At 47.5% G+C, this 23685-nt stretch overlaps 31 non-coding genes and 14 pseudogenes across 31 annotated transcripts; 2 read left to right on the top strand and 43 right to left on the bottom strand.

Annotated features, from left to right (window-relative positions):
• The first annotated feature begins 196 nt into the window (after positions 1-196).
• Positions 197-269, top strand: trnak-cuu (transfer RNA lysine (anticodon CUU)). Its single transcript has one exon. It is a non-coding gene; the product is annotated as a tRNA-Lys (tRNA).
• Positions 270-582: 313 nt separating this feature from the next.
• trnas-gcu (transfer RNA serine (anticodon GCU)) lies at positions 583-664 on the bottom strand. The gene has a single exon. It is a non-coding gene; the product is annotated as a tRNA-Ser (tRNA).
• A 1895-nt stretch (positions 665-2559) lies between these two features.
• On the bottom strand, positions 2560-2632 carry trnak-uuu (transfer RNA lysine (anticodon UUU)). Its single transcript has one exon. It is a non-coding gene; the product is annotated as a tRNA-Lys (tRNA).
• Positions 2633-3127: 495 nt separating this feature from the next.
• On the top strand, positions 3128-3201 carry trnan-guu (transfer RNA asparagine (anticodon GUU)). The gene has a single exon. It is a non-coding gene; the product is annotated as a tRNA-Asn (tRNA).
• Positions 3202-4226: 1025 nt separating this feature from the next.
• LOC131123918 (5S ribosomal RNA) lies at positions 4227-4345 on the bottom strand. The gene has a single exon (XR_009128767.1). It is a non-coding gene; the product is annotated as a 5S ribosomal RNA (ribosomal RNA).
• A 112-nt stretch (positions 4346-4457) lies between these two features.
• On the bottom strand, positions 4458-4566 carry LOC131123332 (5S ribosomal RNA; annotated as a pseudogene).
• A 112-nt stretch (positions 4567-4678) lies between these two features.
• Positions 4679-4797, bottom strand: LOC131121443 (5S ribosomal RNA). The gene has a single exon (XR_009127952.1). It is a non-coding gene; the product is annotated as a 5S ribosomal RNA (ribosomal RNA).
• A 112-nt stretch (positions 4798-4909) lies between these two features.
• LOC131121061 (5S ribosomal RNA) lies at positions 4910-5028 on the bottom strand. The gene has a single exon (XR_009127598.1). It is a non-coding gene; the product is annotated as a 5S ribosomal RNA (ribosomal RNA).
• A 112-nt stretch (positions 5029-5140) lies between these two features.
• On the bottom strand, positions 5141-5259 carry LOC131121684 (5S ribosomal RNA). Its single transcript, XR_009128182.1, has one exon. It is a non-coding gene; the product is annotated as a 5S ribosomal RNA (ribosomal RNA).
• A 112-nt stretch (positions 5260-5371) lies between these two features.
• Positions 5372-5490, bottom strand: LOC131122594 (5S ribosomal RNA; annotated as a pseudogene).
• Positions 5491-5602: 112 nt separating this feature from the next.
• On the bottom strand, positions 5603-5721 carry LOC131120108 (5S ribosomal RNA). Its single transcript, XR_009126670.1, has one exon. It is a non-coding gene; the product is annotated as a 5S ribosomal RNA (ribosomal RNA).
• Positions 5722-5832: 111 nt separating this feature from the next.
• LOC131123375 (5S ribosomal RNA) lies at positions 5833-5941 on the bottom strand (annotated as a pseudogene).
• Positions 5942-6053: 112 nt separating this feature from the next.
• Positions 6054-6172, bottom strand: LOC131120829 (5S ribosomal RNA). Its single transcript, XR_009127374.1, has one exon. It is a non-coding gene; the product is annotated as a 5S ribosomal RNA (ribosomal RNA).
• A 112-nt stretch (positions 6173-6284) lies between these two features.
• Positions 6285-6403, bottom strand: LOC131121230 (5S ribosomal RNA). The gene has a single exon (XR_009127765.1). It is a non-coding gene; the product is annotated as a 5S ribosomal RNA (ribosomal RNA).
• Positions 6404-6515: 112 nt separating this feature from the next.
• On the bottom strand, positions 6516-6634 carry LOC131121927 (5S ribosomal RNA). The gene has a single exon (XR_009128418.1). It is a non-coding gene; the product is annotated as a 5S ribosomal RNA (ribosomal RNA).
• A 112-nt stretch (positions 6635-6746) lies between these two features.
• Positions 6747-6855, bottom strand: LOC131123202 (5S ribosomal RNA; annotated as a pseudogene).
• A 112-nt stretch (positions 6856-6967) lies between these two features.
• Positions 6968-7086, bottom strand: LOC131120850 (5S ribosomal RNA). Its single transcript, XR_009127395.1, has one exon. It is a non-coding gene; the product is annotated as a 5S ribosomal RNA (ribosomal RNA).
• A 112-nt stretch (positions 7087-7198) lies between these two features.
• LOC131120972 (5S ribosomal RNA) lies at positions 7199-7317 on the bottom strand. Its single transcript, XR_009127514.1, has one exon. It is a non-coding gene; the product is annotated as a 5S ribosomal RNA (ribosomal RNA).
• Positions 7318-7429: 112 nt separating this feature from the next.
• On the bottom strand, positions 7430-7538 carry LOC131123414 (5S ribosomal RNA; annotated as a pseudogene).
• A 112-nt stretch (positions 7539-7650) lies between these two features.
• LOC131121076 (5S ribosomal RNA) lies at positions 7651-7769 on the bottom strand. Its single transcript, XR_009127613.1, has one exon. It is a non-coding gene; the product is annotated as a 5S ribosomal RNA (ribosomal RNA).
• Positions 7770-7881: 112 nt separating this feature from the next.
• LOC131124056 (5S ribosomal RNA) lies at positions 7882-8000 on the bottom strand. The gene has a single exon (XR_009128782.1). It is a non-coding gene; the product is annotated as a 5S ribosomal RNA (ribosomal RNA).
• Positions 8001-8112: 112 nt separating this feature from the next.
• On the bottom strand, positions 8113-8221 carry LOC131123207 (5S ribosomal RNA; annotated as a pseudogene).
• A 112-nt stretch (positions 8222-8333) lies between these two features.
• On the bottom strand, positions 8334-8452 carry LOC131121042 (5S ribosomal RNA). Its single transcript, XR_009127581.1, has one exon. It is a non-coding gene; the product is annotated as a 5S ribosomal RNA (ribosomal RNA).
• A 112-nt stretch (positions 8453-8564) lies between these two features.
• On the bottom strand, positions 8565-8673 carry LOC131123819 (5S ribosomal RNA; annotated as a pseudogene).
• Positions 8674-14613: 5940 nt separating this feature from the next.
• On the bottom strand, positions 14614-14732 carry LOC131123745 (5S ribosomal RNA). Its single transcript, XR_009128751.1, has one exon. It is a non-coding gene; the product is annotated as a 5S ribosomal RNA (ribosomal RNA).
• Positions 14733-14844: 112 nt separating this feature from the next.
• Positions 14845-14953, bottom strand: LOC131122691 (5S ribosomal RNA; annotated as a pseudogene).
• A 112-nt stretch (positions 14954-15065) lies between these two features.
• On the bottom strand, positions 15066-15174 carry LOC131123854 (5S ribosomal RNA; annotated as a pseudogene).
• A 112-nt stretch (positions 15175-15286) lies between these two features.
• On the bottom strand, positions 15287-15405 carry LOC131120386 (5S ribosomal RNA). The gene has a single exon (XR_009126942.1). It is a non-coding gene; the product is annotated as a 5S ribosomal RNA (ribosomal RNA).
• A 112-nt stretch (positions 15406-15517) lies between these two features.
• On the bottom strand, positions 15518-15636 carry LOC131120762 (5S ribosomal RNA). The gene has a single exon (XR_009127308.1). It is a non-coding gene; the product is annotated as a 5S ribosomal RNA (ribosomal RNA).
• Positions 15637-15748: 112 nt separating this feature from the next.
• LOC131121685 (5S ribosomal RNA) lies at positions 15749-15867 on the bottom strand. Its single transcript, XR_009128183.1, has one exon. It is a non-coding gene; the product is annotated as a 5S ribosomal RNA (ribosomal RNA).
• A 112-nt stretch (positions 15868-15979) lies between these two features.
• LOC131122522 (5S ribosomal RNA) lies at positions 15980-16108 on the bottom strand (annotated as a pseudogene).
• A 112-nt stretch (positions 16109-16220) lies between these two features.
• On the bottom strand, positions 16221-16339 carry LOC131121915 (5S ribosomal RNA). The gene has a single exon (XR_009128408.1). It is a non-coding gene; the product is annotated as a 5S ribosomal RNA (ribosomal RNA).
• Positions 16340-16450: 111 nt separating this feature from the next.
• Positions 16451-16559, bottom strand: LOC131122673 (5S ribosomal RNA; annotated as a pseudogene).
• A 112-nt stretch (positions 16560-16671) lies between these two features.
• LOC131121628 (5S ribosomal RNA) lies at positions 16672-16790 on the bottom strand. Its single transcript, XR_009128128.1, has one exon. It is a non-coding gene; the product is annotated as a 5S ribosomal RNA (ribosomal RNA).
• A 112-nt stretch (positions 16791-16902) lies between these two features.
• Positions 16903-17021, bottom strand: LOC131120751 (5S ribosomal RNA). Its single transcript, XR_009127297.1, has one exon. It is a non-coding gene; the product is annotated as a 5S ribosomal RNA (ribosomal RNA).
• Positions 17022-17133: 112 nt separating this feature from the next.
• Positions 17134-17252, bottom strand: LOC131120790 (5S ribosomal RNA). Its single transcript, XR_009127335.1, has one exon. It is a non-coding gene; the product is annotated as a 5S ribosomal RNA (ribosomal RNA).
• Positions 17253-17364: 112 nt separating this feature from the next.
• On the bottom strand, positions 17365-17493 carry LOC131122521 (5S ribosomal RNA; annotated as a pseudogene).
• Positions 17494-17605: 112 nt separating this feature from the next.
• LOC131121903 (5S ribosomal RNA) lies at positions 17606-17724 on the bottom strand. The gene has a single exon (XR_009128400.1). It is a non-coding gene; the product is annotated as a 5S ribosomal RNA (ribosomal RNA).
• Positions 17725-17835: 111 nt separating this feature from the next.
• On the bottom strand, positions 17836-17944 carry LOC131122672 (5S ribosomal RNA; annotated as a pseudogene).
• Positions 17945-18056: 112 nt separating this feature from the next.
• LOC131121627 (5S ribosomal RNA) lies at positions 18057-18175 on the bottom strand. The gene has a single exon (XR_009128127.1). It is a non-coding gene; the product is annotated as a 5S ribosomal RNA (ribosomal RNA).
• A 112-nt stretch (positions 18176-18287) lies between these two features.
• LOC131120750 (5S ribosomal RNA) lies at positions 18288-18406 on the bottom strand. Its single transcript, XR_009127296.1, has one exon. It is a non-coding gene; the product is annotated as a 5S ribosomal RNA (ribosomal RNA).
• A 112-nt stretch (positions 18407-18518) lies between these two features.
• Positions 18519-18637, bottom strand: LOC131120789 (5S ribosomal RNA). Its single transcript, XR_009127334.1, has one exon. It is a non-coding gene; the product is annotated as a 5S ribosomal RNA (ribosomal RNA).
• Positions 18638-18749: 112 nt separating this feature from the next.
• LOC131121234 (5S ribosomal RNA) lies at positions 18750-18868 on the bottom strand. Its single transcript, XR_009127770.1, has one exon. It is a non-coding gene; the product is annotated as a 5S ribosomal RNA (ribosomal RNA).
• Positions 18869-18980: 112 nt separating this feature from the next.
• LOC131122197 (5S ribosomal RNA) lies at positions 18981-19089 on the bottom strand (annotated as a pseudogene).
• Positions 19090-19201: 112 nt separating this feature from the next.
• LOC131120770 (5S ribosomal RNA) lies at positions 19202-19320 on the bottom strand. Its single transcript, XR_009127316.1, has one exon. It is a non-coding gene; the product is annotated as a 5S ribosomal RNA (ribosomal RNA).
• Between the last annotated feature and the right edge of the window lie 4365 nt (positions 19321-23685).

Here is a 23685-nt window from a genome sequence, read left to right as displayed (position 1 = left end):
GGGAACATCATGGCTGTTCCTGGCAAATGAACATAACAGGAGGGTTAAGATGACGACACTTCCAAAGTTCTCAGCTATGACTGAACCTCTCGCTCCTTTGTTCCCTGAGAAACTAGGTTGGGTGTGGAATTGATCAAACATCAAGAAGACCACATCAATTCAAAAAAATTAAAAAGTGATATCGTGGCAGAAAAATGCCCGGTTAGCTCAGTCGGGAGAGCATGAGACTCTTAATCTCAGGGTCGTGGGTTCGAGCCCCACATTGGGCGGTTCAGCTCTTTTGGTGATACATCTTCAAGATTTCTTTCCTGTGGAAAATTCTGCAACATGCGGAAAACATTTCATTCGAAGTACACAAAAACAAATCCCATTCTTGTAGGACCACAAATGGTAGAGCACTCACTTCGCATGTGAGATGAAGTGGAATCGATGCCTGCATTCTCCAAATGGTATATTATGCCTTTTTCTTGCCAAAAAAGCATTCTCAATCTCCCACATCGTACCGGATGCTTGGATTAATTGCATTCTAATGATGTTTCCTAAAAACACAGGTGGTGTCAAAACTGGTGCATTAGTATAGTCCGATGAGGATGGGATTCGAACCCATGCGTGCAGAACACAATGGATTAGCAGTCCATCACCTTAACCTCTCGGTCACCTCATCCCCTTCGTGGACATGGTCTTGTTGACTCAAAATGACACATCTTAATTAGCGTTTTGGTGTTGCAGAAATTGTGGCAGCCTTCCTGTGCAGCGGGGGGATTTAACTCAAAGGCTAGAGTTCTTGCTCTACATGCAAGAACTAGCGGGTTTGATGTTTGATACCCGTATTGTCGAAATGATATGTTATGGCTTTTTTTTTGCCAACAAAAGCGTTCTTGATCTCCGACATCGTACCTTATACTTTGATTCATTGCATGCTAATAATGTTTACTAAAGTAACAGGTGTGGTCAAAACTAGTGTACTCTTACATCACCACACTTCAAGTGGACAGACAGTCTTGTCTTTTCAGACAATACAATTACAAAAGCAACACACACCTGCCATGACCCTGAATCGGCCGGGGTTGTTGCGGCCACAACACAGAGTAGGAACCACTATACAATTACGGCTGTGAGCTATGCTTTTCTGGGCAAGAACCATAAACTCAGACTTGGAGGTGCAGATTGCTCATTCCAGCTGGTTCTTTTTCGTCTGCGAGCAAAGCTTGAATTTCATGTGGGTGTTGTCCTGGCGGGAAAAACATTTTAGCTTGTGTCGGCATGGCTACCGTGACAAAAGCCCATTTTCCTTTCCAGTAAATGTGCATCAGCTGAACACTTTGCAGACCTAATGCTGTGAACATTTGCGCGAACTCAAGGTCGGGTCCTACATCCTGTTTGTGTCTGATTGTAACATGATATGCATCAGGATTCTGTATGTCACCTCCCAACTGCACTTGTCTGGTCTTAATATGTCATTGGCTGTGTTGTCGTGATCGATGTTGATGAAATCAAGAGAACAAAGTCACCCCTTTACAAACTATTTGCCAACTCACGATGTAAACAGCAATTGTGCTGAAAACTGGGATTGAACCAGGGACCTTTAGAGATTCAATCCAACGCTCTCCCAACTGAGCAATTTCAGCTGCAAAGGGGGTTCTCTGCTTTTTCAGTCTGGGCTAAAAGTGGGGGTAGGGTGAAGCTGTGTCTGTGCCACGTACCATGTTGCTGTGTACCTGGTCCAGTGTGTTCTCATCTTGGGTTGGAATGTCCCCATGCTGGTAAAGGGTGGGGAATACAGTCCGTCGATGAGGATAAGCGGTACAGTGGAGTTCACTGGTTGAAGTCGCCAGGTACCATAAAAATGGCAATGGGCCACGAGGGTGTTCTGAATTCCCCTTTGGCCAAATTGGCTAAATGGCCGTACAAAAAGCACCATACTTGGAGCCTGTGGTCAATGTCAACAGTTGGGCTAATTCAGTTCCGTTGAGACGGTGATTATGTACCAAGTCAGTTATGTCAGTCAGGATTTGGTCAAGGTTGTTGTGTGGTTTTGGCATGGATAAGGCTATGTATCTAAATTTAGGAGGAGTCCATGGTCTGTAAACATACTGAGGTACTCCCACTGCTGTTGCGGAACTTGCGGGACCTTGCAAATTTCCCCACTGAGGGACGAATAAAGGCATATCTTATCTTCTACCATAGGGTAGGCTTTTGGCAAGAAGTAGGATTCTTAATCCTACTTCTTGCCATTCTTAATGCTTTCCCAAGTTCCAACATTTCCTTGGGAGCGAGTTTGATAACCGAGCCCACCCAGGGACTCTCAATTCACACGTGTTGGACTTTGGACTCCCTCCCTTGTATGAACATTTTTCCCCATTGGCAAACTGTTTTTTTGTGTTGGTGCCAGATGCACAGCTGGCGCTGTGGCTAAGCTGGTCAAAGTGCCTGTCTCGCACTGTATCTTCAATTTAATTATTGAGAATGGCGTTTACCCACAGTCCTGGAAGATCGCAAAGGTGCTTGGTCGAAAAGGTTTACTTAAACAAGTTATTCAGGGAAGGGGCCTACCTTCACCGCCTGAACAGGGACTTGAACCCTGGACCCTCAGATTAAAAGTCTGATGCTCTACCAACTGAGCTATCCAGGCCTTTATGGAATGAGGACAACTCACAAGGTAAAATCTTCTGGCATACTGTACTTGACCTTGCAGAGATGAGAGCTTCTTCTCTGGCTCTCAACAAAGGCGGTCGCATCTTTCCCCTCTCCTCCCTATCCCTTATCTTCCCTGCTTTGTTGTTCCCTGTCCATCCTGTCGATGGAGTTTGACTTGATTCTTTGTCACGCAGTCTGAAATTGGCAAACTGAGAAATTCTGATTGAGTGACCAATGCAGTCTGTCTATTTTAATACATTTTGTCTCAACTCATGTTGAAAAAGGACAGAGCCATTTCCGTGAGAGCACAAGACCCCTGGATTGTACCCAAAAACACTTTGCGTTCATCAAAGAGTAAAGCTGGTGTCCTGGTTTGCAATGCCTCGATTGTTACACCAGAAGGTGCGAGTCACATCCAAAACAAAGGGCATGCTGGACGCATAGCATGCGTTAGTATGGCTTCAACTGAACAGAAGTTGGCAGCGTGTGCGTCTCTGTGGCGCAATCGGTCAGCGCGCTCGGCTGTTAACCGGGAGGCTGGTGGTTTGAGCCCACCCGGGGACGTTCTCTGGATGTCACCAGTGTCACTGTTCATTCATGTTTGCGCTCCACTCTTGCACAGCACTTGTGTGGTTCCCAATTGGCAAACTGCGTGTCAATGACTTTTCAAAAGCACATTCCAGCTTCCATGGTCTAACACATTTGATCAGAAGTTAGGTTGATCAAGTCACAGATTTCAGTTTGTTTCTGCACAGGTCTGGTGAAACACAGAAGCTCTGCTTATCTTTTGCAAAAGCGCCAGCCAGGATTATAGATTAAGAGACGACGGAATGCTTTTATGTTAAAAGGAATCAAGTCAAACCCCATCAACTGGTAAGCAGGGGCCCTTAAGAGAAGACACTGTATACTGTTGTGATTTTTTGACAGACATGTCTAGTAAACAGGAGATCCTGGGTTCAAATCCCAGCAGTGCCTTCTCTGTGTTTCAGCAGCTCCTATGCTGTTATTTAAAAGAAATGTTGTTCTTGATGTCATATGTAGTATACATGTCACATGTACTACAATGCTCCCTACAAAGACAATACCCTTGTGTATTTGGACATTTGCAGGTTTAAGAAAACAGACCACATTAGCCAAATATCTTCTGGACAAAAGAGTGGTCAGACAAGACAAAGTTTGAGCCAGTCACCTGAACATTAGACTTTTGATCTGAGTGTCCGGGATTCAAGTCCCTGTTCAGGCGACCAGTGATAGGGTCTGAGGTCCACTTGCAAACGCCTCCTTTTTGCCCACAAAATACAAGGGCAACAGGACAATCCCTTGGTACTTTATGGAAACAATGTGAGGTGCCTGGCTTTTAACTAGAAGTGGAAAGACTTGTGTAGCCCCTCACACAAACCATGTGTCTTCCTCCCATGCACATGTTGCCAGCTGATCCTTGACATAAGCAAAATTTTGGTTCTAGGACAATGGGGTCACCTGCCCCCATTGGTCTTTTCCAAGGAGTCACGGTGGCAGAGAGGTTAAGGCGTTGGACTCAAAATCCAATGGGGTTTCCCCGCACATGTTGGAATCCTGAAACCATAAAAGGCTTACAGCACCTGGTATTCCCAGTCGGTCTCCCATCCAAGTACTAACCAGGCCCGCCCCTGCTTAGCTTCCGAGATCGGACGAGATCGGGCGTTTTCAGGGTAGTATGGCCGTAAGCTGCCAGGTCAACTGAAAAGATCCTATTTGAAGGCGACGCAGGCCAAAAGAGACTCCAGGAAAAAGTGTCAAACAGCGCCCTCTGCTGTCAGGCAAGACCAGAAACCATAAAAAAATTACAGCACCTGGTATTCCCAGGCGGTCTCCCATCCAAGTACTAACCAGGCCCGCCCCTGCTTAGCTTCCGAGATCGGGCGTTTTCAGGGGAGTATGGCCGTAAGCTGCCAGGTCAACTAAAAAGATCCTATTTGAAGGCGACGTAGGCCAAACTAGACTCCAGCAAAAAGTGTCAAACAGCGCCCTCTGCTGTCAGGCAAGAGCAGAAACCATAAAAAGCTTACAGCACCTGGTATTCCGAGGCGGTCTCCCATCTAAGTACTAACCAGGCCCGCCCCTGTTTAGCTTCCGAGATCGGACGAGATCGGGCGTTTTAAGGGTAGTATGGCCGCAAGCTGCCAGGTCAACTGAAAAGATCCTATTTGAAGGTGACGCAGGCCAAACTAGACTCCAGCAAAAAGTGTCAAACAGCGCCCTCTGCTGTCAGGCAAGAGCAGAAACCATAAAAAGCTTACAGCACCTGGTATTCCCAGGCGGTCTCCCATCCAAGTACTAACCAGGCCCGCCCCTGCTTAGCTTCCAAGATCGGACAAGATCGGGCGTTTTCAGGGTAGTATGGCCGTAAGCTGCCAGGTCAACTGAAAAGATCCTATTTGAAGGTGACGCAGGCCAAACTAGACTCCAGCAAAAAGTGTCAAACAGCGCCCTCTGCTGTCAGGCAAGAGCAGAAACCATAAAAAGCTTACAGCACCTGGTATTCCCAGGCGGTCTCCCATCCAAGTACTAACCAGGCCCGCCCCTGCTTAGCTGCCGAGATCGGCCGAGATCGGGCGTTTTGAAGGTAGTATGGCCGTAAGCTAACAGGTCAACTGAAAAGATCCTATTTGAAGGCGACGCAGTCCAAACTAGACTCCAGCAAAAAGTGTCAAACAGCGCCCTCTGCTGTCAGGCAAGAGCAGAAACCATAAAAGTCTTACAGCACCTGGTATTCCCAGGCGGTCTCCCATCCAAGTACTAACCAGGCCCGCCCCTGCTTAGCTTCCGAGATCGGACGAAATTGGGCGTGTTGAAGGTAGTATGGCCGTAAGCTAACAGGTCACCTGAAAAGATCCTATTTGAAGGCGACGCAGGCCAAACTAGACTCCAGCAAAAAGTGTCAAACAGCGCCCTCTGCTGTCAGGCAAGAGCAGAAACCATAAAAAGCTTACAGCACCTGGTATTCCCAGGCGGTCTCCCATCCAAGTACTAACCAGGCCCGCCCCTGCTTAGCTTCCGAGATCGGACGAGACCGGGCGTTTTCAGGGTAGTATGGCCGTAAGCTGCAAGGTCAACTGAAAAGATCCTATTTGAAGGTGACGCAGGCCAAACTAGACTCTGGCAAAAAGTGCAAACAGCGCCCTTTGCTGTCAGGCAAGAGCAGAAACCATAAAAAGCTTACAGCACCTGGTATTCCCAGGCGGTCTCCCATCCAAGTACTAACCAGGCCCGACCCTGCTTAGCTTCAGAGATCGGGCTTTTTCAGGGTAGTATGGCCGTAAGCTGCCAAGTCAACTGAAAAGATCCTATTTGAAGGTGACGAAGGCCAAACTAGACTCCAGCAAAAAGTGTCAAACAGCGCCCTCTGCTGTCAGGCAAGAGCAGAAACCATAAAAAGCTTACAGCACCTGGTATTCCCAGGCGGTCTCCCATCCAAGTACTAACCAGGCCCGCCCATGCTTAGCTTCCGAGATCGGACGAGATCGGGCGTGTTGACGGTAGTATGGCCGTAAGCTAACAGGTCACCTGAAAAGCTCCTATTTGAAGGCGACGCAGGCCAAACTAGACTCCAGCAAAAAGTGTCAAACAGCGCCCTCTGCTGTCAGGCAAGAGCAGAAACCATAAAAAGCTTACAGCACCTGGTATTCCCAGGCGGTCTCCCATCCAAGTACGAACCAGGCCCACCCCTGCTTAGCTTCCGAGATCAGACGAGAGCGGGCGTTTTCAGGGTAGTATGGCCGTAAGCTGCCAGGTCAACTGAAAAGATCCTATTCGAAGGTGACGCAGGCCAAACTAGACTCCAGCAAAAAGTGTCAAACAGCGCCCTCTGCTGTCAGGCAAGAGCAGAAACCATAAAAAGCTTACAGCACCTGGTATTCCCAGGCGGTCTCCCATCCAAGTACTAACCAGGCCCGCCCCTGCTTAGCTTCCGAGATCGGACGAGATCGGGCGTTTTCAGGGTAGTATGGCCGTAAGCTGCCAGGACAACTGAAAAGATCTTATTTGAAGGCGACGCAGGCCAAACTAGACTCCGGCAAAAAGTGTCAAACAGCGCCCTATGCTGTCAGGCAAGAGCAGAAACCATAAAAAGCTTACAGCACCTGGTATTCCCAGGCGGTCTCCCATCCAAGTACTAAGCAGGCCCGCCCCTGCTTAGCTTCCGAGATCGGGGGTTTTCAGGGTAGTATGGCCGTAAGCTGCCAGGTCAACTGAAAAGATCCTATTTGAAGGTGACGCAGGCCAAACTAGACTCCAGCAAAAAGTGTCAAACAGCGCCCTCTGCTGTCAGGCAAGAGCAGAAACCATAAAAAGCTTACAGCACCTGGTATTCCCAGGCGGTCTCCCATCCAAGTACTAACCAGGCCCACCCCTGCTTAGCTTCCGAGATCGGACGAGATCGGGCGTTTTCAGGGTAGTATGGCCGTAAGCTGCCAGGACAGCTGAAAAGATCTTATTTGAAGGCGACGCAGGCCAAACTAGACTCCAGCAAAAAGTGTCAAACAGCGCCCTCTGCTGTCAGGCAAGAGCAGAAACCATAAAAAGCTCACAGCACCTGGTATTCCCAGGCGGTCTCCCATCCAAGTACTAACCAGGCCCGCCCCTGCTTAGCTTCCGAGATTGGACGAGATCGGGCGTTTTCAGGGTAGTATGGCCGTAAGCTGCCAGGTCAACTGAAAAGATCCCATTTGAAGGTGACGCAGGCCAAACTAGACTCTGGCAAAAAGTGTCAAACAGCGCCCTTTGCTGTCAGGCAAGAGCAGAAACCATAAAAAGCTTACAGCACCTGGTATTCCCAGGCGGTCTCCCATCCAAGTACTAACCAGGCCCGACCCTGCTTAGCTTCCGAGATTGGGCTTTTTCAGGGTAGTATGGCCGTAAGCTGCCAGGTCAACTAAAAAGATCCTATTTGAAGGCGACGTAGGCCAAACTAGACTCCAGCAAAAAGTGTCAAACAGCGCCCTCTGCTGTCAGGCAAGAGCAGAAACCATAAAAAGCTTACAGCACCTGGTATTCCCAGGCGTTCTCCCATCCAAGTACTAACCAGGCCCGCCCCTGTTTAGCTTCCGAGATCGGACGAGATCGGGCGTTTTCAGGGTAGTATGGCCGTAAGCTGCCAGGTCAACTGAAAAGATCCTATTTGAAGGTGACGCAGGCCAAACTAGACTCCAGCAAAAAGTGTCAAACAGCGCCCTCTGCTGTCAGGTCAGAGAAGAAACCATAAAAAGCTTACAGCACCTGGTATTCCCAGGCGGTCTCCCATCCAAGTACTAACCAGGCCCGCCCCTGCTTAGCTTCCGAGATCGGACGAGATCGGGCATTTTCAGGGTAGTATGGCCGTAAGCTGCCAGGACAAGTGAAAAGATCTTATTTGAAGGCGACGCAGGCCAAACTAGACTCCAGCAAAAAGTGTCAAACAGCGCCCTCTGCTGTCAGGCAAGAGCAGAAACCATAAAAGTCTTACAACACCTGGTATTCCCAGGCGGTCTCCCATCCAAGTACTAACCAGGCCCGCCCCTGCTTAGCTTCCGAGATCGGGCGTTTTCAGGGTAGTATGGCCGTAAGCTGCCAGGTCAACTGAGAAGATCCTATTTGAAGGTGACGCAGGCCAAACTAGACTCCAGCAAAAAGTGTCAAACAGCGCCCTCTGCTGTCAGGCAAGAGCAGAAACCATAAAAAGCTTACAGCACCTGGTATTCCCAGGCGGTCTCCCATCCAAGTACTAACCAGGCCCGCCCCTGCTTAGCTGCCGAGATCGGACGAGATCGGGCGTTTTGAAGGTAGTATGGCCGTAAGCTAACAGGTCAACTGAAAAGATCCTATTTGAAGGCGACGCAGGCCAAACTAGACTCTGGCAAAAAGTGTCAAACAGCGCCCTTTGCTGTCAGGCAAGAGCAGAAAACATAAAAAGCTTACAGCACCTGGTATTCCCAGGCGGTCACCCATCAAAGTACTAACCAGGCCCGCCCCTGCTTAGGTTCCGAGATCGGGCGTGTTGAAGGTAGTATGGCCGTAAGCTAACAGGTCACCTGAAAAGATCCTATTTGAAGGTGACGCAGGCCAAACTAGACTCTGGCAAAAAGTGTCAAACAGCGCCCTTTGCTGTCAGGCAAGAGCAGAAACCATAAAAAGCTTACAGCACCTGGTATTCCCAGGCGGTCTCCCATCCAAGTACTAACCAGGCCCGACCCTGCTTAGCTTCCGAGATCGGGCTTTTTTTTTTTTTTTTTTATTAGTGAACATACCACAGTACGTCACAGATATGCATACATCAACATACTATATACACAATTATACCATTCTTTCATGTTATTACACGTCCACATTGACAACTCTCAGTCCAGGCACAGCCTGTTTGTCCAAGATTTTTTTTTTTTTTTTTTTTTTTTTTTTTTTTTTCCCTTCCCCTCCTGTAGGTTGAGAGTTTTTTTTTTTTTGTTTGTTTTCCCTCTCCTATAGGTTGAACACAATTTTGTTATTGTCTGCTATCAAGATCAGACCGCTCCCTTCTATGAAGGAGCTCTCAAACTTTTCTTGGTCAGCGGTCCGGCATAATGACACATCCCTCCTTACAATAGCTTCAAAATATGTCCATACGGATATTTTTTTTTTTTCGAACTTTGCAAGGTTCCGCCTCATCCAGATAGCGTACCTGGCGTGGCTCAACATGAAGTTCCATAGGTTGATGTTCACCCCTTGCTGGCCTCCTCTGTGGCCGAGCAGGAGTTCTTCCTTCCATCTCACGGTTCGGGTGAAGTCGCTTTTCCAATTCCTCTCCATTGTACCTTTTAGTCTGTCCACAAATACATTCAGTTCTTTACAGTTCACAAATAAGTGCAGCAGGCTTTCCACCTCGCTGCCGCACACATTACACTCCCTTCCTACGTTTTTATTGATTTGGTGTATTACTTCGTTTGTGTATATCCTATTATGTTTTATTTTGAAGTCCAGGTCGGCGCATTCCTGATTGTTGTATTTACAGTTTCCCATCATCCATATGTCCTGTCCTTTTATGTGGCTGAACACTTTCGGCCAGAGGAGCTCAGCGGTTGGCCTTTTAAAGGCCTTGCTCACAAGGGCCCAATAGAGTGTTTTCACTGTGCATGTTTCTATGTTGATCTCTTTTTCTTTGGTTTTTAGCATAATTCCAGGTAGCTCATCTGTTTCTTTACCTGTTTCTTGGCTATTTATGTGCCTTTGCCAAGCTTTTGGGATGGCCATCTTTATTTTATTGTATTCGTTCTTTATTGTTCTTTCCGGTATTTCATCGTCATATTCGTGTACACTGTCTATAATGGCTTGCTCCCTCAGGAAGCCCGGTATGACCTCATATACAAAGTCTTTAATTTGTCTTAGTCCTGCTGAAAAGAAGACTTTGTTATACAGTACTTTTCCTTCCTTTACGATCTGGGGGTTTTGAAAGACCGGCTGGCTCATCACTTTGTTTTTTGTGTGGTTTGTGTACACAAAGTCATGCACAAGCCTACCCCAGGCCTCCATGACTTCTTTAAAGAAGGTGGGGGTGCCCTCGTGCAGCCTCCCTCTCAGGTCCATCAGTAGGCTGTATTGCCCACACCGTCCATATTTGAAGAGGGTCTCTCGGAAGAAGGGCTTCCACCCACAGTCTGTTTCTCCCTGCAAATATTTTATCACCATCCTGGTTCTGATTGCCGCTTTTTTGGTCTGTAAGTCCACCAGTTTTAGCCCGCCCTCTTTATACTGTCCTATCAGGGTTTTTTGTGCAATGCGCACGCCTTTCCCCTCCCACAGGAAGTCGCATATGGTTCTCTCTGCTTCGGCCGCTGCCCACTGGGGCAGGCTCACCACTCCCAGGGCATATACCAGTTTGGACATTAACAGAGAGTTTATGATGACCACCCTCCCTTTTAGGGTCAGCTTTCGTGCTCTCCATCTGTTTACGGTCTGTTTGATCTTGTTTAAGGTTCCCGTCCATGTCAAGTTGGTCACTTGTTTGTCGTTTGCGCCTATATATATGCCGATGATCTTTATGCAGTCTTGTGCCTCCTTAAACGGCAGATCGCATTTCTGTCCTTCAAAGTTGCCGATGTATAAAATCTCGGACTTGTCCATATTAATTTTTGCGCCCGCTGCCCTCCCGTATTTTTCCACGCATCCCATTGCATTGCGCACATCCTCGGCGTCTTTCAGAGTCAGGGTTGTGTCATCCGCATATTGGTGGATGACGCTCCGCCCTCCTCCCGGTATCGCCACTCCCTTTATTTCTCTGGTGGTTTTTATGAGAGCGGCGAGGGGTTCTACCGCAATGGTGAATAGCGGGGCGGATAGCGGGCAGCCTTGTCTCACCGATCTCGTCAGGGGGAAGGTGTCTGTCATTGTGCCATTTATTTTCACGCAACTTCTCGCCTGCCCGTACAGCAGCTGCAGCCATCGTAGCATCCTTTTGCCCACCCCTACTTTTTGCATCGTCTTCCATATGAAAGGGTGCTCCACCCTGTCGAAGGCTTTATTCAAGTCTAGGCTGATCACTATCCCGCTTTCTTCCTTCATGTGTTCCACCACGTTTTGCACGGTTCTCACTGTGTCTGTGATATCTCTTCCCGGCACACTGTACGCCTGGGTGGGTGAGATAATTTCTTTTAAGACTCCTTTTAGCCTGTTTGCTAACACTTTGGCGAGTATTTTATAATCCACATTGAGCAGGCTTATTGGCCTGTAGTTCTCTAGTTTTTCCCTGTCGCCTTTTTTGTGGATGAGGGTGATGATGCCCGTGGCCATAGAGGTCGGCATCTCTCCCCTCTCCTCCATGCGTTGGTATACTTTGTGCAGCATGGGTGCCAGCGTAACGGTGAATGCTTTGTACAATTCGGCCGTAAGGCCGTCGCTTCCGGGACTTTTGCGGGGCTGCAGTTCTTTAATTGCTTTTTCTATATCCGCTATGCGTATGTCTCTTTCACAGGCGCGTCTTCCGGCCTCGGTCACCTTTGCGGTGACTCTTTCTATGATCTCATCTGCGCCTTGTTCGTTGATTTGGCCTCCTGTGAAGAGGTCTGCATAGTAGTCTCTCGTGATTTCGAGGATTTCAACAAAATCTGAGGTTGTTTGGCCCTTTTTGTCTTCTAGTTGTTTTATGTACATTTTCCTCTGTTTTTCTTTCTCAAGGTTTAAGAAGAAACTGGTGTGCTTTTCGCCCTTTGCTGCCCAAAGCGCTTTACTTCTGATGATTGCGCCTTCGCACCTTTCTTTTTCGTATACGGCCAATTCCTTTTTTAATTGGATGTATTTTTCGATGTTATATTTTGGTATTTCTTCTATCTTTTTTTCCTCTATTGCTATTTTGCTTTCCAGCATTACTCTGTTTTCGTTGTCTATTTGCTTTTTCCGTTTGGCAAATTTTATGCTCTGCTTTTTGATGAAAGTCTTTATCGTCTCCCATCCTTGGATGGCATCGTCCTCCATCAACTCCTGCACAAGTTCACTTTGGAGCAGGATGGTTATCTTATTTTTGTATGCCGGGTCTTGTACTAGCGAGGAGTTGAGGCACCAGGTTCCCCCGCCCTTCCCCTCCCCTTTGGGCCCTAAGGTTAATGTCATGATAGCGTGGTCGCTTAATTCTGTAAACTCCCACTTCAGTTCGCGTACATGTCCTATAATTTCTTCCTTTGCAATACACAGGTCTATTCTACTCTGTTTCAGTTTTTTCCGCACCACCTGTTTTCTTGTATACCCTCTTTGGTTGGGGTTGTCGTTCCTCCACACGTCAACAAGGTTTTTGTCTTTTAGCAGGCTGAGTAGGGCTGCTCGGGAGACATCGGGTTTGAAGGTGGAGGCGCTGCAAGCGTCCATCCTGGTGCAGCGTACGTTAAAGTCCCCTACCAGCAGCGTGTTTGGTATGCATAAGGGGCCCAGCCATTCGAAGAAAGCCTTCCTTTCGATTTCATTATTCGATGCGTAGATGTTTATCAACCTGTATTTTATTTTGGCCCGCATGAAGTCTACAATTAGCGCTCTTCCTTCGCTGTTTGTTTGTATTTGGACCGCATTTTCAACGCAGTTCTCTTTTAGGAGTATGGCTACGCCGCATGACTTTTGTGTCTTGTTGTTAACGAATATCGGCCCTGTCCATCTCTTTCGTATTTCCGGGAGGAGTTCGTTTGTCCATCTTGTCTCTTGCAAGCATATTATGTCCGCGTCTAGTCTGTGTAGTGCTCTTTCAAGTTTGTTCATATTTCTGACGCCGTTTATGTTTAAATTTGAAATTGTCACGGCGTTCATTATCTTTTGTGGGTGGGAGTTATCTACCTTACATTCTATACAGTTTTCTCTCTTTTTTCCTCTTGTAACTTTTAAGCTGTTGGATCTCCATTTCATCCGGGCTCGAAAGGTCGCCCATTTCCTCCCACCTGCCTGTGGCTTCGTCGCCCCCGTCGTCGTCCCTCGCCGTGCTGGGGCCTGCTTTTGCTCCGTCGTTCCCTGTTTCCGCTTTTGTCACCGCTCCCGCCGTTCTCCTCGTCTTCGTCGCTGGTGTTGTCGTCGTCGTCGCTGCCGCCTCGGCCGCCGTCGTCGTCATCGCTGCTGCCTCAGTCGTCGTCGTCGCTGCCGCCTCAGCCGCCGCCGCCTCAGCCGCCGCCGTCGTCGCTGCCGCCTCAGCCGCCTCAGCCGCCGCCGTTGTCGCTGCCGTTGTCGCTGCCGCCTCAGCCTCAGCCGCCTCCTCCGCCACCATCTCTGTCACCGCAGCCGCCGTCGCTGTCACCGCAGCTGCCGTTGCTGCTGTCATCGTCGCCGCCGCTGCCACCTCCATTGGCGTTGGCATCCTCTCCATTCTCTTTTCTTCTCCTTCACTTAGCACTGTAGCTGCCGGCGTTTCCATGTCTCTCTCCAGCGCTCCCTCAACCAGCATCTCCGCCTCTGCTGTCAAGCCGCCCCCCAGCACCGCCTCAGCCTGCATCGGCAATGGGCCGCGATCGCCCCTTTCATTCTCCTCACACTCTCTGGCGTAGTGGCCTTGCTCGCCACATTTAAAGCACTTAAACTCCGGGCAATCTCGGATAATGTGGCCGGGCTGGATGCACAATCTGCATACCTTCCTCTGGCGGTCGTGTAGCACCCGAAAGTGTTCTTCCCCCTCGAGGGTCTCAAACTTAGTTGCAAATGGTAGGGAGCGGACTTTTTCGTTGAAGCGCACCTTTAGGTAGCGTGTTCCGTCTGCAATGTCGGTGCCTGGCCACATGCGCCTTCTGATGGTGGACACTGCCTGAACTCCCCATTCCTCCAGCTTCTTCAGGATCACCTCATCTTCAATGTACACTGGAAGGCCAAGGAACGAGACGACGAGCTCGTCATTACGAATTTCTGACGCTATAATCTTATTGGTCTTCAATGTGATGCCGTCCAGCAGACGGTCCTTTCCTTTTTTGTCTTCTGTAGTAACTTCGAATTTTGTCAGGGATTTTTGGCGGCATCCCACCACTCGTCCACATTCTTCTCTAATTTTCTTACATATCTCCATCATCGTTACTTTTTCCTGTCCTACTACTTCCACTGCCACTGTTAATTGTCTTTCATACTTGTTGTCTGCATTTGTTGTCTCGTCCACGCTTTTCTTCTCTGCTCGCTCCATTTTCCCTCTTATAGGCCCCGGCATCATTTGACACCCACCCCCCCCCAGCCGCGGTTGGTGGTGGTGGGGGCGTGGGGTTGCTTCGTACAAGTATTACGTTTTAGGCGGAAATTTGGAAAAAATTCTTCAAAAGAAATCGGAAGACAGGGAGTACACACTCAGGGTTGCCTCTTGTTTGCTCACACTCTCACCTGCACTCAATCACCAATCAGTGATCGGGCGTTTTCAGGGTAGTATGGCCGTAAGCTGCCAGGTCAACTAAAAAGATCCTATTTGAAGGCGACGTAGGCCAAACTAGACTCCAGCAAAAAGTGTCAAACAGCGCCCTCTGCTGTCAGGCAAGAGCAGAAACCATAAAAAGCTTACAGCACCTGGTATTCCCAGGCGGTCTCCCATCCAAGTACTAACCAGGCCCGCCCCTGTTTAGCTTCCGAGATCGGACGAGATCGGGCGTTTTCAGGGTAGTATGGCCGTAAGCTGCCAGGTCAACTGAAAAGATCCTATTTGAAGGTGACGCAGGCCAAACTAGACTCCAGCAAAAAGTGTCAAACAGCGCCCTCTGCTGTCAGGCAAGAGCAGAAACCATAAAAAGCTTACAGCACCTGGTATTCCCAGGCGGTCTCCCATCCAAGTACTAACCAGGCCCGCCCCTGCTTAGCTTCCGAGATCGGGCATTTTCAGGGTAGTATGGCCGTAAGCTGCCAGGACAACTGAAAAGATCTTATTTGAAGGCGACACAGGCCAAACTAGACTCCAGCAAAAAGTGTCAAACAGCGCCCTCTGCTGTCAGGCAAGAGCAGAAACCATAAAAGTCTTACAGCACCTGGTATTCCCAGGCGGTCTCCCATCCAAGTACTAACCAGGCCCGCCGCTGCCTAGCTTCCGAGATCGGGCGTTTTCAGGGTAGTATGGCCGTAAGCTGCCAGGTCAACTGAGAAGATCCTATTTGAAGGTGACGCAGGCCAAACTAGACTCCAGCAAAAAGTGTCAAACAGCACCCTCTGCTGTCAGGCAAGAGCAGAAACCATAAAAGGGTTACAGCACCTGGTATTCCCAGGCGGTCTCCCATCCAAGTACTAACCAGGCCCGCCCCTGCTTAGCTGCCGAGATCGGACGGGATCGGGCGTTTTCAGGGTAGTATGGCCGTAAGCTGCCAGATCAACTGAAAAGATCCTATTTGAAGGCGACACAGGCCAAACTAGACTCCAGCAAAAAGTGTCAAACAGCGCCCTCTGCTGTCAGGCAAGAGCAGAAACCATAAAAAGCTTACAGCACCTGGTATTCCCAGGCGGTCTCCCATCCAAGTACTAACCAGGCCCGCCCCTGTTTAGCTTCCGAGATCGGACGAGATCGGGCGTTTTAAGGGTAGTATGGCCGCAAGCTGTCAGGTCAACTGAAAAGATCCTATTTGAAGGTGACGCAGGCCAAACTAGACTCCAGCAAAAAGTGTCAAACAGCGCCCTCTGCTGTCAGGCAAGAGCAGAAACCATAAAAAGCTTACAGCACCTGGTATTCCCAGGCGGTCTCCCATCCAAGCACTAACCAGGCCCGCCCCTGCTTAGCTTCCAAGATCGGACAAGATCGGGCGTTTTCAGGGTAGTATGGCCGTAAGCTGCCAAGTCAACTGAAAAGATCCTATTTGAAGGTGACGCAGGCCAAACTAGACTCCAGCAAAAAGTGTCAAACAGCGCCCTCTGCTGTCAGGCAAGAGCAGAAACCATAAAAAGCTTACAGCACCTGGTATTCCCAGGCGGTCTCCCATCCAAGTACTAACCAGGCCCGCCCCTGCTTAGCTGCCGAGATCGGACGAGATCGGACGAGATCGGGCGTTTTGAAGGTAGTATGGCCGTAAGCTAACAGGTCACCTGAAAAGATCCTATTTGAAGGCGACGCAGGCCAAACTAGACTCCAGCAAAAAGTGTCAAACAGCGCCCTCTGCTGTCAGGCAAGAGCAGAAACCATAAAAAGCTTACAGCACCTGGTATTCCCAGGCGGTCTCCCATCCAAGTACTAACCAGGCCCGCCCCTGCTTAGCTTCCGAGATCGGACGAGATCGGGCGTTTTCAGGGTAGTATGGCCGTAAGCTGCCAGGTCAACTGAAAAGATCCTATTTGAAGGTGACGCAGGCCAAACTAGACTCTGGCAAAAAGTGCAAACAGCGCCCTTTGCTGTCAGGCAAGAGCAGAAACCATAAAAAGCTTACAGCACCTGGTATTCCCAGGCGGTCTCCCATCCAAGTACTAACCAGGCCCGACCCTGCTTAGCTTCCGAGATCGGGCTTTTTCAGGGTAGTATGGCCGTAAGCTGCCAGGTCAACTAAAAAGATCCTATTTGAAGGTGACGCAGGCCAAACTAGACTCCAGCAAAAAGTGTCAAACAGCGCCCTCTGCTGTCAGGCAAGAGCAGAAACCATAAAAAGCTTACAGCACCTGGTATTCCCAGGCGGTCTCCCATCCAAGTACTAACCAGGCCCGCCCCTGCTTAGCTTCCGAGATCGGACGAGATCGGGCTTGTTGAAGGTAGTATGGCCGTAAGCTAACAGGTCACCTGAAAAGATCCTATTTGAAGGTGACGCAGGCCAAACTAGACTCCAGCAAAAAGTGTCAAATAGCGCCCTCTGCTGTCAGGCAAGAGCAGAAACCATAAAAAGCTTACAGCACCTGGTATTCCCAGGCGGTCTCCCATCCAAGTACTAACCAGGCCCACCCCTGCTTAGCTTCCGAGATCAGACGAGAGCGGGCGTTTTCAGGGTAGTATGGCCGTAAGCTGCCAGGTCAACTGAAAAGATCCTATTCGAAGGTGACGCAGGCCAAACTAGACTCCAGCAAAAAGTGTCAAACAGCGCCCTCTGCTGTCAGGCAAGAGCAGAAACCATAAAAAGCTTACAGCACCTAGTATTCCCAGGCGGTCTCCCATCCAAGTACTAACCAGGCCCGCCCCTGCTTAGCTTTCGAGATCGGACGAGATCGGGCGTTTTCAGGGTAGTATGGCCGTAAGCTGCCAGGACAACTGAAAAGATCTTATTTGAAGGCGACGCAGGCCAAACTAGACTCCGGCAAAAAGTGTCAAACAGCGCCCTATGCTGTCAGGCAAGAGCAGAAACCATAAAAAGCTTACAGCACCTGGTATTCCCAGGCGGTCTCCCATCCAAGTACTAACCAGGCCCGCCCCTGCTTAGCTGCCGAGATCGGACGAGATCGGACGAGATCGGGCGTTTTGAAGGTAGTATGGCCGTAAGCTAACAGGTCACCTGAAAAGATCCTATTTGAAGGCGACGCAGGCCAAACTAGACTCCAGCAAAAAGTGTCAAACAGCGCCCTCTGCTGTCAGGCAAGAGCAGAAACCATAAAAAGCTTACAGCACCTGGTATTCCCAGGCGGTCTCCCATCCAAGTACTAACCAGGCCCGCCCCTGCTTAGCTTCCGAGATCGGACGAGATCGGGCGTTTTCAGGGTAGTATGGCCGTAAGCTGCCAGGTCAACTGAAAAGATCCTATTTGAAGGTGACGCAGGCCAAACTAGACTCTGGCAAAAAGTGCAAACAGCGCCCTTTGCTGTCAGGCAAGAGCAGAAACCATAAAAAGCTTACAGCACCTGGTATTCCCAGGCGGTCTCCCATCCAAGTACTAACCAGGCCCGACCCTGCTTAGCTTCCGAGATCGGGCTTTTTCAGGGTAGTATGGCCGTAAGCTGCCAGGTCAACTAAAAAGATCCTATTTGAAGGTGACGCAGGCCAAACTAGACTCCAGCAAAAAGTGTCAAACAGCGCCCTCTGCTGTCAGGCAAGAGCAGAAACCATAAAAAGCTTACAGCACCTGGTATTCCCAGGCGGTCTCCCATCCAAGTACTAACCAGGCCCGCCCCTGCTTAGCTTCCGAGATCGGACGAGATCGGGCTTGTTGAAGGTAGTATGGCCGTAAGCTAACAGGTCACCTGAAAAGATCCTATTTGAAGGTGACGCAGGCCAAACTAGACTCCAGCAAAAAGTGTCAAATAGCGCCCTCTGCTGTCAGGCAAGAGCAGAAACCATAAAAAGCTTACAGCACCTGGTATTCCCAGGCGGTCTCCCATCCAAGTACTAACCAGGCCCACCCCTGCTTAGCTTCCGAGATCAGACGAGAGCGGGCGTTTTCAGGGTAGTATGGCCGTAAGCTGCCAGGTCAACTGAAAAGATCCTATTCGAAGGTGACGCAGGCCAAACTAGACTCCAGCAAAAAGTGTCAAACAGCGCCCTCTGCTGTCAGGCAAGAGCAGAAACCATAAAAAGCTTACAGCACCTAGTATTCCCAGGCGGTCTCCCATCCAAGTACTAACCAGGCCCGCCCCTGCTTAGCTTTCGAGATCGGACGAGATCGGGCGTTTTCAGGGTAGTATGGCCGTAAGCTGCCAGGACAACTGAAAAGATCTTATTTGAAGGCGACGCAGGCCAAACTAGACTCTGGCAAAAAGTGTCAAACAGCGCCCTTTGCTGTCAGGCAAGAGCAGAAACCATAAAAAGCTTACAGCACCTGGTATTCCCAGGCGGTCTCCCATCCAAGTACTAACCAGGCACGCCCCAGCTTAGCTTCCGAGATCGGACGAGATCGGGCGTTTTCAGGGTAGTATGGCCGTAAGCTGCCAGGTCAACTGAAAAGATCCTATTTGAAGGTGACGCAGGCCAAACTAGACTCCAGCAAAAAGTGTCAAACAGCGCCCTCTGCTGTCAGGCAAGAGCAGAAACCATAAAAGGCTTACAGCACCTGGTATTCCCAGGCGGTCTCCCATCCAAGTACTAACCAGGCCCGCCCCTGCTTAGCTTCCGAGATCGGGCGTTTTCAGGGTAGTATGGCCGTAAGCTGCCAGGTCAACTGAAAAGATCCTATTTGACGAAGACGCAGGCCAAACTAGACTCCAGCAAAAAGTGTCAAACAGCGCCCTCTGCTGTCAGGCAAGAGCAGAAACCATAAAAAGCTTACAGCACCTGGTATTCCCAGGCTGTCTCCCATCCAAGTACTAACCAGGCCCACCCCTGCTTAGCTTCCGAGATCGGACGAGATCGGGCGTTTTCAGGGTAGTATGGCCGTAAGCTGCCAGGTCAACTGAAAAGATCCTATTTGAAGGTGACGCAGGCCAAACTAGACTCCAGCAAAAAGTTGGAATAAAGCACATTCAATAAGCTTAGTTCATATTATCCAAGTTACTATTACATGCACATAGATCACACGTTTGCATAACTCATCACATTCCTTTAGACACTCAATAACAGGATGTCTCCTTGAGACATTCTGCTTTCTCAAAATAAGCTTGATGTCTCCTATCTGTCTTTGCTTTCTCAAAATATGCTTGATGTTGAAACCAGTCTCAACCGTGTGAACTGTTCCCCCTCCCTTAGACGATTGAGACCTATGTAATAGGGCACACCTAAACTCTAATTAATAAAAAGAAGGAGAGCAGAGACTGTTTTCAGAGTAGGTTGGGTGAATGTTACTGAACAGTCTCTGATCACTCTCCTTGCAAGCCTATATCTCACGTCTTTGTGTCTTCTTTCACAGTTGGTGATAATGTTTTGGGTTTAACCCTAACATTAAATTGGTCCTTCGAGCCGGATTCCAACAGACCCGACGATTCCAGCGTGGGAGAGAGATCCAGGCAAGTCTGTGGCCACAGCGACCAATACCCTTTCCGGGACTGGTTCCTCCCTCTCGGGCTGGGATCCGACGGTTGACGGAGATCCAGGAACACGGAGACGTGAGTAGAATATTTCACTTAAAAAAGGAATGTGTGACGAGTGAAATAAAATAATGGTATTCAAGGGGTGACGAGTTAGGCGATAAGGTATAAAAACCCTGCAGGTCAGACAGTTAAATTCCGTAGGTGGGTAGACGCCCCTAGTTGAAACAGACTAGTTAAATTCTACACAGGACGGCGGAGTCCTCTGTGCTGAAAAATAGAAGTGTACCAAACCCTGACAATTCTAGACTCTATCAGGTAAACAAAGACCAGTTAAAGTCCGCACGAGGGCAGACTCGCCTGTTGAAAAGGATACAGTTAAATTCTGCAAGCGAGGGCAGACTCGCCTGTTGAAAAGGACACAGTTAAATTCTGCAAGGGTGGCGGCGTCCTCTGGCAAAAGGAAAACGCGTTAAAGGTGTGTGAACATGTGTGTGTGAATGGGAGTAAGATTACCACTAGGTTTCAAACTCCATACCAAACAGTGAGATTGTAAGTGGTGACTTGTTGTGGATGCAAAGGCAAGAATTGTCCGCCCTCACCGGGGTAGAAGCTTGACAATTACCACAATAAGGCATTGATCACCACCTCACTAAGAACATCCCCAACTATTAGGACTCCCTAGGAGCACTCATCTTAGTTGGGACCAAATTGTCAAAATGGGAAAAGGGCAAAGTAAACAACGTAAAAAAGAAATAGACAAACTAGAATGTAAAGATTGGACAGTGGTAGAAAAACAAGATCCAGAAGCACTAAAACCGTATAATATTGGATAAAACAATACGATTTCAATGGGAAACTTTCGGTCTCGGGAATAAAAGAACTACAACAAAAAATAAGAAATAAAACCGACTCAAATGAGAAGAAAATGAAAAAGGAAGGGTATGAGATGACATGTACGTGGTTAAAAATGGCAGGCGTGAGAGAAGCAGGTGAAAGGCGAGCCAAACAGGAGAGACAGGAGAAGAAGAGGCAGGAGGAAAAGAGAGAAAAAGCAAGTGCAAAGCAAAGGCAACAGAGGCAAGGGCAAGTGAGAAAGTAGACAAAGCAGTAATGTTTCACAGACAGGAGGACGATGAGTACGACCACCAAGGTCAGGGCCGTACGCTGAGGCAAGACAGATGTTAAAAGAAAACACTGAGAAAGTGGAGGAAAAGCCTAAAGATCTAAAGAAGGCAGGTGTACTAATAGAATGTGCTGACTCCCCAGTAAACACACCAATATTTCCTGTGAAAAAGGCACCTCCATCAACAGGGTGGAGGATGGTTCAGGACTTAATAGCAGTAAACAACGCAGTAATCCAAAGATCGCCGTGTGTTGCAGATCCACACACGTTGCTGAATTCGCTAAATCCAAAAGCTATATTCAGCATGACTAGGCTTGTCTTAACAAATACAACCAGAACCAAATGATGAACCAGTAGTATAATTACAAGTACACCAAATAAAACTAAATTCATATGAAGGAATAAAACCAGCAATAGAAGATTTGTTAAAAGCTTAAGTCTTAGTAGAATGCGATAACCCACCATATAAAATCCCTATTTTCAGTAAAAAAAAAAAAAAAAAAAAAAAGAAAAAAGTGCCACTCTCTGTGGGATGGAGAATGATACAGGACAAGCTGTAAATCAAGCTGTGGTGGCAAGAGCACCTTGTGTGCCTGACCCACACACATTGTTAAATTCTTTACCAACAGATGTCACATGGTTCACCATAGTAGACATCAGGCATTCTTCTCCATTCAAATAGAGAAAGAAAGTTCAGGTTCGCATTTACGTTTGCAGAAAAGAAAAAAAATAATAATAATAATAAATAAATAAAATATATATATACATATATATACGTACACACGCTTACCACAAGAATATTGTGAAAAGCCCGACAATTTATTCACAAGCAATGATGGCCAGTATGTCCACGTTTGAACCCCCAAATGAAAGCCATATATTACTATATGTAGATGACATCCTACTAGCGTCACCAGATAGGAAGTCATGTGAAGAAGACACAATAGCCTTATTACACCATTTAGCAAAAGAAGGCCATAAAGTGAGTAAAGACAATTTTGTAAGCAATCAGTGAAGTATTTAGGCCATCAGTTGACAGGACAAGGGCGAACCATTCTAACAGACAGAAAACAAGCAATCTTAATCTCCCTGAGGAAGGCCAACCACATGATTATGATGAGCTAACAACACAAACTGCAAAGTGTAGACCAGACTTATTAGATCAGACACTAACAAAAAGGGGTGATTTTGTAGATGGTTCCTCAAAGAAACAGGCTATGCAGTCATAGCGGTTACAGAAGCATGCAAATTAATGAAAGGTCAAAAGGTGACAATTTATACTGATAGCCAATATGTATATTGAACAGTACATATCTTTGCACAATATTGGCAAAACAGAGGTATGATAACATTAACGGGAAAACCAGTAACTCATGCAGGACTATTAACAACTTTACTCAAAGCAGTGCAAATTGCCAAAACAAATTGCTGTATGTAAATGCATGACACATATACTAATAATTCGGATCCAATATCTTTAGGAAATATGTTCGCTGATAAAATGGTTAAACAAGCGGCACTAAAGGAACTGAACCATCTTAACACAGAAAAAATTACAAGTACACTTTGAGATCCTGGCAGACATGTAACAACAGAATCCAAAGCAAGAAATTGACCACTGGCTTAGGAATAAAGCAACCCTGGACAAAAATGTTTATATGTCGACAGATAATAAAAAAAAAATTAAAATTTGCATAAGTGGGACGCTATTTTGAGCCATGGTTTTACACATGTCTCACACCCACTTTACTATGGATTTTTGTATTTTTGTGGGATTTAATTCCTATTAACACCCACTTTACTACGTATGGATTTTTGTAGGAGTTAATTCTTATTCAAAATTTTTTTTTTAGAGCGTGTTTAGCGTGTACAAAAACAATGCCCAGGGCAGCTTGCGACCTCGGCGTGGCCAATTTCAAAAACCACAATACTTATTTCAAGAAATACACGTGGACTTCATTGAACTCAACAACAGTGAAGGGAAAAAAAAAATTCTGTTCAGTGATAATAGACTCATTTTCAAAATGGATAGAACCGTATCCTACAAAACATCCAGATGCACTTACAGTAGCAAAGACATTATACCAAGATATGGTATTCCAGAAAAAATATATAGCGATAATGGCTCACATTTTGTAAACCAGATTATAGATAACATAGGCAGAGCATTTCATATTGATTTAAAACGACATTGTGGTTATCACCCACAGAGTGCAGGACTAGTAGAAAGAATGAATGGAACAATAAAAAATAGATTAAAGAAATGCATGGAAGAAACAGGCAGACAATGGACTCAGTGCCTAGACTTGGTCAAACTACACATTAACATAACTAGTACCAACGGGTTAACACCTTATGAAATTATGTTTGGGCGACCATACCGATTACCATACTTTAAAAATGAATGGGAAACGAATGAAGATAGCAACCTAGCAGATTATATGAGAAAAATGTTGCAAAATATCAACAAATTAGACAAACAAAATAATGATGAGCAAACATCATCCGTTTCATTTAACTCATTGTAAAAAGGTTCTACAACATGACTAAATTAACTGCTTCTATCGTGATTTTCAGTGTAGGAGTTCTTATGTGCGTCATTACCATAGCATTGTGGTACTTATTGTAATAAAAAAAAATTAATAATAATAATAAAT

The sequence above is a fragment of the Doryrhamphus excisus genome, chromosome 2 (genome assembly GCF_030265055.1).
Source record: "Doryrhamphus excisus isolate RoL2022-K1 chromosome 2, RoL_Dexc_1.0, whole genome shotgun sequence".
Taxonomy (NCBI): domain Eukaryota; kingdom Metazoa; phylum Chordata; class Actinopteri; order Syngnathiformes; family Syngnathidae; genus Doryrhamphus; species Doryrhamphus excisus.
The sequence above is the reverse complement of the archived record's forward strand: the minus strand, read 5'-3'. Positions and strand labels throughout refer to the sequence as shown.